This window comes from Balaenoptera ricei, chromosome 7, assembly GCF_028023285.1.
Source record: "Balaenoptera ricei isolate mBalRic1 chromosome 7, mBalRic1.hap2, whole genome shotgun sequence".
In the NCBI taxonomy this organism is placed as follows: domain Eukaryota; kingdom Metazoa; phylum Chordata; class Mammalia; order Artiodactyla; family Balaenopteridae; genus Balaenoptera; species Balaenoptera ricei.
Window position 1 is genome coordinate 64018831 of NC_082645.1, and position 10350 is coordinate 64029180.

Below are 10350 nucleotides of genomic sequence, written 5' to 3' on the forward strand. Positions count from 1 at the left end.
AAGACAATTCTGAAATATCCCAAACCGCCACATTTATTGCTCAAAAATAAAATTACTGAAAAGAAGTACATCTCTAAAAGCACTTTTATTATATAATGATTAAGTTCTGGTCTTCATGGTAAGTCAATGCTCATTCTGAACTAAATGCTACCAAAAAATGACTATTTGATTTTAAAGGTTTCTCCTATAAATCATACCTGTTGTAAGCCATATAATTTCTTCCATTTTTTATTCTTTCAAGTTAATAATATGTAAACACTAAGGTTTTTAACAGCAATGGGTTGATGCCAGTAGATGACGGAGAAACTTAAAATTCTAATTTTAAATGTTTAAAAAAATGTGTTGAAAATCAACTTAGTCCTCCTAAAATGAAACCACGGGGGCTGTTGAAGACAAGAGATTAGCATTCCCTGCCAGTTTGAACATATGCCTAAAACCAAGTTTACTCACATCCACACAACCCGCTGTTGAATTTTGTGTGGTGACAATTTTGTCAATGGTGACACCCAGGCCACTGAGAAAGGAGAAGAAAGTCGACACTAGGCACCACAAACCAGAAGCCTACTGGGAAAAGCGGAATATGGAAAATTCAGTGAGTCACAAATTTTACTTAGTAGAGTGAGGGCACCATCAGCAAAACTGAGTGCACCAATCCCAACTCTTTCTCAATCCCCTTACGCTGTATTCAAGAATTAAAACTATGATGTAGTTTAGATTTGCTCTTCTCCTTCTGCCATGCCTATGACACCCACGCAATCTCGCCCTTCCCTCCACCCCACCATTGCTCAAAAAAGGAATACAGTCGAAGAGAGGCTTCTCTAAGCAGCATACAATCCACGCCCACACGCCTGGGCCGAGCAGCGTGACACTGACAGTTTTCGGTCCCTCCCGATCTCACCAACTCGTGGCGCCTCCGCACAACTCAGCAAAAGACAAGGGTAGAACCCACTCAAAGCGATGGCTTAGTGTAGGACCTTCTGACCCTTCGACCGAACAGGGAGGTGGGCCAAAGAGACGATGCTCAGCTCAACCCAGTCACTGCCCCCCTTCCCCGTCCCGAATCTCCGAGAAAAGGCTGGGGAACCAACTCCCCTCGGGGAACAGAAAGGGGTCTCCAGCACTCCAGAGCCACCCCTGCCACTGTGCTGGGAAACCAAGGGGATCAGGCGGCGAGACAGGGTCAGCGCGCAGCCGGGCAGGAGCTCGACTAGCCGCCGCCGCAGAGCTCGTAGGCCACTCGGCGTGGGGCGGAGGCGCCCAGGAGAGGCAAGCGGGGGAACCCGAAGCGTATTTCCCAGGGAAAAGCTCAGCGCATCTCCCCTCTGCCGAACCCTTCCAACGGCCCTCATTCTGACCCCTCTACCTTCAAGTAGAAGCGGGCAAAGCCCGGCGCTGGCGTCCAGCTCTGCCAGCTTCGGCCGCCACAGCTCAGCCCGCTCCCGGAGCAGGCAGCAGCCGCCACTGACAGAGCGATGGGCTCAGCCAACTTCCCATCAAACCCCGCGCTCCCGCCGTCGGCCAATCGGCGCCGCAGCCGGCGCGCGGCGCTCCCCCGTCACGTAACCGTGACCGGGGCGGGCAGTTGGGGGGCGAGGCCGGTGGTTGGCCCGAGGACTTATGTCCCTGTGCCTTCCGCGGCAAAATAGGATGCTCGTCGTCGCGTCTCACAGGTGGACTGTCATTTATTATGACTCTTACCAGTACAGTTACTTCTTACTCCTCCTCTGCCTCCTTCTTTTCTTTTAGAGCCCGTTCTGCCAAGTCTTACCGGCGAAAGAAAACACCGAAATTAGTCCTGATGGTCCTAGACGGCCGCGGGAGAGAAGAGTGCGCTTGGGTGGAGGTGGGTGCACCTGGAAAGGAGTCCGCCCCGAAGAGTGCCCGACCAGCTGTCATCCAGCCGGCAGAAGAGCAAGTTAATGCTACACCGCTTAGAAGAGACGGGTTCCCAAACAAGCCAGTGGAGGAATTCAGCCTAGACTCCAGGAGTGCTTGCTTGAGGCTTTCATGACTCTTGGACGGCAAAAAGGGTCATTTGATATCTGGGCGCTTACCATTGTGTGGTAAACATCGAATGCCCAAGGATGTTGATTTCAAACTTGCGGATAACAACATAAGCTGAGTTTTCTATCTCTTACCTTAAGAACACTCCCTTCACAGGTCCTGGTACTAGGCCCACGAATGAACCACCTAGGTTTTATTTGCCTCAGATTTGAAACATTGGCTAAAGAGTGTTAAATCTCCTGGTCAACTGGGAATGACAAGTCTAAATAACAAATGGTACTTGAACCACACAAGGTAATGTTGGAGAAGGGTAGAGAAACCTCAGCAAAAGCTTTTGTCACATTTTACCCCTGTGTGCAAACATTTTTCATGGGATTTTTCTATTTTATTTAGTTACATACACATTTTAAAATAATGAAAAGTGTCCATAGTTTTTAAAGAGTATAACCGTTTTAATATGCTACGTTTAAACTTTGACAACCAAACAGGTAAAGTAAGAAAAGAAAGTGAGCATAGTATCTAGTTGGTAAGAATAATTTATTATACTGGAAGCTACCAGATAATTCACTGTAGAGTTGCTTAACTGCTAAAATCTTTAGTTATAGCTTTGTAAACTTGAAAACAAGGGAAGGGAGCCAAAGTTTCTTCTCGTACTCTGGGTCAGACACTTTACAAATCTAAAAGAAAATGAAAAGAAACATTTCACCTATTCTGGTATGGAAATTTAATCATTTTGTTTTTTCAGCCTTTGCTATTTCAAAGTTGTTTTTTTTTAAAAAAAAAAAAAAAAAAGACCTGTGCAAGACTTAGAGGCCAAACTAATGGTTACTAGGGGGCAAGGGTCAGGGGGAGGAGGGATAGTTAGGGAGTTTGGGATTGACATTTACACACTGCTATATTAAAAATGGATAACCAAAAAGGACCTACTGTATAGCACAGGGAACTCTGCTCAATATTATATAACAACCTAAATGGGAAAAGAATTTGAAAAAGAATAGATACATGTACATGTTAAAAAAAAAAAAAAAAAGGCCTGTGCAGTTTTGCAAATGAATCTCCTCACCTCAGGACAATCTCTTTTCCTAAGAGAACAAGGAAGAAATGTTTTCTACTTGCTAATAATTTGTTCTCTAGTTTTTTGGGTTTTTTTAATATTATTTATTTGGTTGCACCAGGTCTTAGTTGCGGCTTGCTGGCTCCTTAGTTGCAGCACGCAGGCTCCTTAGTTGCGGCATGCATGAGAGATCTAGTTCCCTGACCAGGGATCGAACCCAGGCCCCCTGCATTGGGAGTGCAGAGTCTTATCCACTGCGCCACCAGGGAAGCCCCTGTTCTCTAGTTTTAATTGAGCCATCAAGATCTACTGTAAAGGGGACAAAAACAAGAGAAGGAAACAGAAAAGAGCTAACTGGGTGCAAGAGATTCCAAAAACCTAATCCTGAGACAAAACTCCCTAGGTAATTGATCTACAAGAGGAGAGATTTGGCCTGGCAAGGGGAGAGAGAAGAGTATTAAATAATTAACTTTTTTAATCCTCCCAGCAACGTTTTAAGGTATCAGTATTCAAATGAAGAAACTGAAAAGTAGAAAAATTATACATATATCATTGAAGGTAATGCTAGCACTGCCTCTATCAAGTGGTAAGAGTTTGTAGGCACAGTGAGGGAAGACATTAGAAGCAGAGAAATCAGTATATGCACTATATGGCTGTACTACAAGCTACAACGGTCATTCCAAATATTTATTGAGGACAAGACCCTGTGTTAAGTGCTGGGGATACAGAGATAAGTAAAACAGCTGTCCTAAAGCAACTGATGCTAGTGAGAGAAACCTTCAAGAAAACAACAACAAAAAAATACAATATAAGGTAAATAAGGGTTGTGGTAGAGGCAAATTTCAAAAGATTGGAAAATGATTAGGCAACAAGAGCCAGAGGTGATGTGGGAAAGCCAATGAACGTGGTTCTTCAGTTGAGTCCAAATATTCATCCTAAAAATTGTTCTGGAATAGGTTCTAAGGAAGTGAAGTCAAACAAGAGAGAAGATGAGCAAGGAAACAAACTATTCTAGGCAAAGGAATTCGAAAATGTCTAATTCAACAAATAAGTGAGCCACATTTATTTAGATAAATAAATGAAAGTTGCAAGAGATAGGTGCTCTGAGAGCTTACATTAGGGTCATTCACTGATCTGGTCAGAAAAGTTAGGTAAGGCATGTTTGAGGAGGTCTCCTGGAAGAGGGATCTGAAGGATGAGAGACTGAAGAAAGGAGAAAAGGAAACAGAGAGCATCGTGTATTTTGTCAGGAGTGAACAGTGCAAACCTGAGGGACTGAAAGGAGGCCGTTGTGGCTAGAGCATAGTTTGCAGGGAGACCAAACTAAGCAGAACTTGGTTGGCCATACTGAGAACCTTCATCTTTTTCTTCAGAGCAAAGTGGGGAAGGGATATGACCTGATCAGATCTGTGTTTTGAAAAGATCATTCCAGATGCAGTGTGGGAACAGGAACAGGATCAGCCTTGGACCAGGTAGGATCTATAGGTCATGGTTAGTGTTGGTAGTAAGTAGTTCAAGTGGACTGGGATGGGCACAAGGAGACGGAGACAAGTGCGGAAAATGGACCGATTTAGGAAGTGAAATAGGAGGTCTTGGGAATGGATTTTGATAAGGCAGAGTGGAATGAATGGGGATTGAGGGAGAGGAAGGAGTCAGAAATGATGGGATTTCTGGCAGGCCCAGTGGGTGGATAGCAATGCTCACTGAGGTGTGGGGAACACTGAAAGAGAGTCGGATTTGGGGGAAGATGGTGATTTCAATTCGAACTTGTTGAGTCTCAGATGTTTTCGGGACTTCAAGGAGAGATGTCATGTAAACAGATCTATGGGTCTGCAGCACTGAGGAGAAGTCTGGGCTGGAGAAAAAGTATTTTATGGTTTGTAATATGTTCTTTTCCACAAGGTACTTATTTTTTCAAAATGCAAATATTATAAATATTGTGGAAAAATGAAATAAAAAGTAGAAGTCCCTAGAGCTGTTTCCCAAACTTCCTTTCAAATTACCTGGGGACTTCATTTTGAAGAAAACAAGTTCTCAGGCTTCTACCCTATAGATTCTGATTATACATGTCTAGTATGAAGCCTCAAAATTCGGATTTTTAACAAGTGCCACCGGTGATCCTTCCTCTCAGTGATTTTCTCTGGGCAATGGTACTCTAGTGCCAGAGGCCACCTGCATGAGAGTTATCCTAAGTGCTTATTAAAATATAGACTCTTGGGCCCTGCAGACTAAAATCTCTGGGGATGGGAGGACTGGAGAAAGGAAGATGGTACAGTACCAGGTTGTCCAAGATTTCACCATCTATGGCAGAGGTGTCCTAGGCCCTCCACCAGGCAGTTCAGAGGAGAGCTGGTGTCCTTTGTTGTATGATGCAAATGTAGGCAGCAGGCAGCCCTGGCAGGCTGGTATGATAACAGCTTTCCTGGCTCCTAGCCCAGGTCTCCCGCCCTGTCCATTGAAATGGTGCTCAGCCTATTCTGATGCTCTCTTTTTCTGCCACTCCTGTCAAACCTCATCCTTCCCTCCCTGGGGAAGGTGTTACGGGTATTATGCTCCCAGTTCAGAGGTTTCTTTTAGCTAATCTGGCCAGGGTTGGGAGAGAAATAGGTTCAAATGCTATGCTTCACTCTCAGCAAGGTTTTTTTTATTCTCAAGAACCTACTTTGTAAGCGTTTTGTTTTTAAAGACTGAATTGTTAGTGTCACTGTAACATCTCTATTTCTCTATGAGGTACTGTAGATGTAGAGGAAGAATCAGAAAGTATGGGGGGAAAAGAGAAGATTAGAATTTTTTTTTTTTTTTTGGCTGTGCCATGCGGCATGCGGGATATTAGTTCCCTTACCAGGGATTGAACCCACCCTCCACACTCTCTGCAGTGGAAGTGTGGAGCCTCAACCACTGGACCACCAGGGAAGCCTCTAGAATTATTTTTTGTGACGGGAAATACAGCAAACACACAGAATAGTTCATTAAACAGATGTGTACTGCTTAAAGACTATAACCCAAACACTCATGTAACCCCCACTGGGTCAGAAAGTAGAACATTATCAACATCCCAAAAGGCCCCAAAGTGCCCCTTCCCTTATAACCCCCAAGTACCTAGGGTTAATAACCACTGTCATGATTATTAACATATTCACTTTCTTGCTTTTCTTTATAGTTTTATTGACTAATCACTCAAACAATATAGCTTATGCCTGTCTTTCAACTCTATGTAAATGGAATCATAGAGTAAGTTTTTTTTCACGTCTTGAATGTTTTTAATCAAAGTTATATCTTTAAGATTCATCCATGTGGATGTGGCTATAGATTTTTATTAAAATTTCTTTAACTGTATGTATTAATTTCAGGGAGAATAATATCCTTCCACATGAGCCTTCCCTTTCTGGAATGTGGTATAACTCTACATTTATTCAAGTGTCCTCATGTGTTTTCCAAAAAAATTTTTCATTTTCATCATATGAGTCTCATACGTTATAATAGGTAGAATTCTAAAGATGGCCCTCCAAGATTCCCATCCCCTGGTGAGCCAATAAAACAATAGTCCTGGGCTTCCCCAGTGGCGCAGTGGTTGAGAATCCACCTGCCAATGCAGGGGACACGGGTTTGATCCCTGGTCCGGGAAGATCCCACATGCCGCAGAGCAACTAAGCTCGTGTGCCACAACTACTGAGCCTGTGCTCTAGAGCTCGTGAGCCACAACTACTGAGCCCGCGTGCCGCAACTACTGAAGCCCGCACACCTAGAGCCCGTGCTCCACAATGAGAGAAGCCACTGCAATGAGAAGCCCGTGCACTGCATCGAAGAGTAGCCCCTGCTCGCCGCAACTAGAGAAAGCCCGCGTGCAGCAGCGAAGACCCAACACAGCCAAAAATAAATAAATAAATAAATAAAATTTTTTAAAAAAACAAAAAACAATAGTCCTGCTGTGAAGGCCTTTTACGGATGTAAAAGAGGCAACTCCGAGCTCCAGGGACTGGACCTTGAAGGGCATGTTCAGGTTGGAGGGCCCACGTGTGGACCAGGAGGGGACCAGACTCCGCTCCAGAACCAGCCTCTAGAGTGACCTTTCTAGCCCCAGGCTGTGCTTGTGCATCCCTGGGGGACGCAGGAGGCAGATACTGCCGTGCCTGGGCCCCGCACCAGGCTAACCACATGCCATTACTCGAGATGAGCCACAACATGCCTGGATTTCTGATCTACAGAACTGCGAGATAATAAATCAGTGTTGTTTTAAGATGTGTGTGTTGCAGTAATGTGTTATGGCAGCAAAAGAAAATTAATACACACCTTTCTTATTAAGCAAAAATCTTTTTGGCTCATCAAGTAAGCCTTTACTCGAAGTAGGATGATACCAGGGAGGTCACACTACTCAAGTCCTATAGCTGAGATCACTTCACCTTTTAGAATCCAGACTAAAAATGCACGTATATCTACTGAAGGTGACACTTGAAGCTACTCTCAGCTGCCTCTGAAGCTGGGTTTGGTAGATTGATAGTACTCGGGAGGAGAGGGACGACAAGTCGGGGAAAGCACAACAACAAAAGCCAAGAGCTTGCGGTGCAGCAGAAGGAGCACTGCGGCTCCTCAACCTGTTTGCTCACTTCACATTTAGATTCGTCCAGCCCATGCTCTGGAAGCAAATGCATGCTAAATGTAGTTCCCATGTTCCAATAAAAAAGTGAAGAAAGAAATAAAGGCTAGATTGCTGTGAAATAACTGAAAATAAATATTGACATTTATCAAGTCTAACATTAAAGATCCATCTATTATCATAAATAATGTATAATTCCAGAGACCATTTGTGTCTGAAAGGCATAATTTAAAATTAGAACACAAAGTATCCTGGCATGTAGATAGTTCCATGCGAGCTCAATCTAGTTACTGAAAAAGAAAGGAACATTTCCTTCTTAAAATGAAAAAAAAAAACTTTGTTTGTTCTGGAAATATATATATATAAACTAAGCTAAAATAAATTATTGGCTTGCTGCCCAGTAATTCTAAAAGATGGCATTCTAATGCTACCTGAAAAATAATGATACACATGACAAATCAGGGAGCTAGTGAAACTTGAGTCTTCACTTGTATGCATGTAAAGCTTACACATAAAACAAGGAAGATGTAGCTTTAGCTAATCCATACTGAGATTTATTGTTAATAGGAGTCATAAGAGTACATGGGATTTTACAAAGCATAAAATATGGAAGACAAATTTTCTGCCCTGAGGAGCTTAGTAAAACATGTATAGGCAGTAGCTAACAGGAAAAATATTAAGTCATGATGATTTACAAGTGATCACCAATGGGAGACTTGGTATAAAAAAAAAAGATGTCATAAAAACAAAGAATTGGGAAATGCCAGGAATTTGAAAAAAAGATTGCAAAAGCTTGAAGGAAGAATGAAAAGGAGATGTGAGAAATGAAAGACAAAGGTCTAAGAAATGAGGAAGGAGAAAAAACTGAAGATAAAGATAAAAGAAAAGACTTGCCACTGTGAGACATGAACCAATACATGAGAAAAAACATAGGATTGATTTGCTTGACAAACCTCTGAAATTAGACAACTGGAAATCCTAACTATACAATTTATTTCTTATAAAGTTTAAGAGCAAATTTTCCAAACAGTAGACACTAAACCAAACTTCTTGTTCAAGCCAAATTATTCCATCTATAACATATGTATATATAAATAAGATTCCGTACAACTCTGTATGCAGCTGAATTGTGAACAATTTAAAAGCTTAAGAATATTTTTTAGCTATAATGTAAAAGGAACTTCACTTTAGACTATATATTCAAAAGCAGTAGTTTTCTTTATATATACATATGTTCTAGAAAAGTCCCAATGCTATGGCAATACTGAAATCAGACCCAATATTTCTCTCCAAGATAAAGGGCAACTTCCTGTACAGTGTATTCAGGGCCCACACCATCTCCATGTGCTACCTTTGAGGACACAGCAGGTGTACAGTTTTCTCTTTATTCACCAAATAGGTCATACTCAGGAAATTATCTGTTCAAAAAATTTGCGCATCTTTAAATGACATTGTCTTTTTATTAATGAGTTTTGAGCATTCTTTATAAATTCTGGGTATTCCTTTTCAGATATGTGACTTTCAAATATTTCTCCCAGTCTGTGGCCTGTCTATTCATTCTCTTAAGTGTCTTGCAAAAGGCATGAGTTCTTAATTTTAATGAAGGGAATTTATCATTTTTTTTCTTTTATGGGTTGTGCCTTTAGTATCATATCTAAGAAATCTTTGTCTAACCCAAGATCACAAAAATTTTCTCCCAAGTTTTCATCAACAAGTTTTATGCTTTAAGGTTTTGCTTTTAGGTCTATGATCCATTGTGAGTTAATTTTATATATAAGGTGTGAGGTATGAGTTGAAGTTCATTTTTAAAATTTTCTTTGCATATAGATGTCAAACAGTTTCAGCACCAACTGTTAAAAAGATTATCTTTTTTCCATTGAATTGCCTTTGCACCTCTGTCAAGAATCAGTTCACTATATATTTGTGTGTCTATTTCTGGGCTCCCTCTTCTTTCTATATTTTTGCCGTTTACCACACCATCTTGACTACTCTACCTTTACAGTAAGTAAATGAGGTGGTGTGAGTCCTCCACTTTGCTCTTTTTAAAAATTGTTTTGGCTATCCTAGTTCTATGTGAAGTTTTAAGTAAATGTATCAATTTCTAGAAAAAATTTTGCTGTAATTTTTATTGGGATTGCATTGAATATATATATTATATTGAGGAAAATTGGCATATTAACAATATTGAGTCTTCCAATCCAAGGACAGAGTATTTCTCTCCATCTATTTAGATCTTCTTTGATTTCTTTCATCATTATTTTATAGTTTTCAGCATATAGATCCTGCATATTTTTGTTAGATTTATATCTAAGTATTTCATGGTTTTGGTACTTTTTTTAAACATAAATTTATTTATTTATTTATTTTTGGCTGTGTTGGGTCTTCGTTGCTGCACACAGGCTTTCTCTAGTTGCAGCGAACGGGGGCTACTTTTCGTTGCGGTACGCGTGCTTCTTATTGCAGTGGCTTCTCTTGTTGCAGAGCACGGGCTCTAGGCACGTGGGCTTCAGTAGTTGTGACATGAGGGCTCAGTAGTTGTAGCTCACGGGCTTAGTTGCTCCACAGCATGTGGGATCTTCCCGGACCAGGGCTCGAACCCATGTCCCCTGCATTGGCAGGCGGATTCTTAACCGCTGCGCCACCAGGGAAGCCCAATATGTGAATTTTAAGAATGGCTGTCAAGCGTGGGAAAAGTGCT

At 41.7% G+C, this 10350-nt stretch overlaps 1 protein-coding gene across 2 annotated transcripts in view; it reads right to left on the reverse strand.

Moving 5' to 3' along the window:
* The window catches only part of LNPK (lunapark, ER junction formation factor), an 84132-nt gene extending 82657 nt beyond the window's left edge, over window positions 1–1475 (reverse strand). For both annotated transcript variants that reach the window (XM_059928138.1, XM_059928139.1), the window contains exon 1: window positions 1364–1475. The gene's annotated coding sequence lies outside the window, so the exon portion shown is untranslated. The remainder of the gene's footprint in view (window positions 1–1363) is intronic.
* Window positions 1476–10350: the final 8875 nt, after the last annotated feature.